Source organism: Engraulis encrasicolus, chromosome 24, assembly GCF_034702125.1.
Source record: "Engraulis encrasicolus isolate BLACKSEA-1 chromosome 24, IST_EnEncr_1.0, whole genome shotgun sequence".
NCBI lineage: Eukaryota > Metazoa > Chordata > Actinopteri > Clupeiformes > Engraulidae > Engraulis > Engraulis encrasicolus.
In genome coordinates, this window is record NC_085880.1 from 8,162,177 (window position 1) to 8,164,676 (window position 2,500).

At 46.3% G+C, this 2,500-nt stretch overlaps 1 protein-coding gene across 1 annotated transcript in view; it reads right to left on the reverse strand.

Moving 5' to 3' along the window:
* Positions 1 to 2,500, reverse strand: part of ptk7b (protein tyrosine kinase 7b) — a 164,167-nt gene that overhangs the window by 152,773 nt on the left and 8,894 nt on the right. The gene's annotated exons all lie outside the window — the stretch shown is intronic.

Consider the following 2,500-nt stretch of genomic DNA (forward strand, 5'->3'; position numbering starts at 1 on the left):
GCCTGGCTGTTGTTTGGTACGTTTGACACACAGCCAAGCCAATAGAACAATGAGACACGATGGAGGAGAATGACAACACACTATCAGTGGTTGTGTTGGTCTATCAACATGGTGTCTTGCAGGCATAAAACACAACTGTCTTTGTAATTTTGTTATGCTTATGTTTCCCCCCTTGGGATCTTGTTTATAAATGAAAAAAACAGTGAATAATAACCCCTATAATAATCCTATAACCCTATAATGATAATAAAAAACCTCACAAAATGATAAGCTATTGAGTACGAAAATGAATAGAAAACAGTAGGGAGTAAAGAATAAATAAATAAATAGAGGACTAACTAAGACATGAAACATGTGGGCTAATGAATGTGTGATGAATAATAGATCAGCACTGGCACATCAGTGGCAGCATCATTATGCAGACAATGGCCACTTAACCAAATGAGTATAAAGAAATTCACTTTTTCATACACACAGGGTCAATGCTTTTTAATATCGTATCAGTGGACTTCTTGTCGATTTGCTCGATCCACTGATTTCCCAATAGGGATTGAACACTGATCGCAAATCCCCTTATAAATCCATGCTTATGTTATAAGAGTAACTCTCCCACCACAAGATCAATGCAAGGTCATCACTGCCAGGTCATCTGCATCAATCCAAATTAACACAGCACTACACTGTATTGCATGGAGTGGAGTGGGTTTGACCAGTCTCATCCCACTACGCAGAGCACGGGGGCTATGGAGAGAACGGAGCAAGAGAGGAAAAGAGAGATAGATCTACAACACAGACAAAACATAGAGCAAGCACAAGACATTAAGACAGAGGCAGAAAGAGGGCATGAGGAAGACACAGATAGGCAGACCGAGAGAGAGAGAGAGAGAGAGAAAGAGAGAGAGAGAGAGAGAGAGAGAGAGAGAGAGAGAGAGAGAGAGAGAGAGAGAGAGAGAGAATAAAATAAAGAGATGAGCCCTTTTCTGTGCAGATCTGTAGCTGGCAGGGGGGCATGTGAGTTAACTGAGCTGTGCCTTTGCACCATCACTCTAGAATGCCCAGCTCCTTTGATCTTCCTCCCAAAAAACCTCCTCCTTCACCCCTCTTCCCCCCTCACTCACCGCCTCACCCCTTTTACCCCTATCCAAACCTCTACCTCACCCCTCACTGCCTCAGCCTGTCACCCCAATCCAAACCTCCACCTCCCCCGCTCACCCCTTTTACCCCCATCCAAACACCCACCTCCACCTCCACCCCTCACTGCATTACCCTATCACCCCCATCCAAACCTCCACCTCCACCCCTCACTGTCTCAGCCCCTCACCCCCCCCTCCCTGCATCTGAAGCCCCGGGCCCTGCAGATGCCAGCCCTGCCATGCCATGCCATGCCTGTGTTGTTTTTGGAGCCCTTGCCGGCTGGAGAGACTGGAGGGGCTGACTGGCAACATCAAACCAGTCACACCAATCAAGCGCCGCGGCATAAATACCCATCTCCCACTGGGAGGGGTGGAGGGCAAGAAGTCATGATAGATTGCTGGCAATGCCCCCAGGCGCCCTCTCCTGAGAAACTCTCTCTCACTATCTCTCTCTCTCTTTTCTCTCCTCTTTCTCTCGCCTCTTTCTTTCCACCTTTCTTTGTCCTCTCTCTCTCTCTCTCTCTCTCTCTCTCTCCCCCTTTTCTTTTCTTCTTTCTTTCATTTACTGTAACACCATCTCTCTCTCTCTCTCTCTCTCTCTCTCTCTCTCTCTCTCTCTCTCTCTCTCTCTCTCTCTCTCCCCCTTTCTCCCTCTCCCTGGGAAGAGGAGATGGAAGCTTGCCAGTAGTTTGTGTCCAAGGGGCTCTCGCCCATCGGCCATCACTCTCTTACCTTTTTAAAATACAGCCTTTATTCTTTTATATCCGCCTTTTCCTTACACCCCTTTTTATATAGTACCTCTTTCTTCAGTCATTCAAAACTGCACTGCTATTTCTCTCTCTCTTCTGCCTCAGCCATTATTCTCTTGCCTTTGAAATATACAGCCAAATACAAAAAAATCTTTTCATACCCCCTTTTTAAAAAAGAAAATATAAAATCTTGTCTTTCTTCTCTATTCCCCCTTTCCTGTCTCATTCATCACTGCTCCTGCTGCTTCTCTCCACCTTTTCCATCGTCCTGTTGCTCTGGCTTGTATTCATTTTCTACCTCTTGAAATATTCAGTGTGTCAGTCAGACTGTCAGTCGGTAATATCTGTGTGGACGGGAGAGCATTATATTGCCTGTAAAAGCTTTTACTGTACAAGGTAGGAGGGTTCATTCCATAACCTGAGTGCCTGCGTATGCGTGTGTGTGTGTGTGTGTGTGTGTGTGTGTGTGTGTGTGTGTGTGTGTGTGTGTGTGTGTGTGTGTGTGTGAGTGTGTGTGTGTGTGTGTGTGTGTGTGCGCGCGTGCACGCACCACTGCAACCCATTGGTGAAACTGGAAAGTGGATGGAAGGTAGAGTTGTGATGGCGATGAATTGTGAT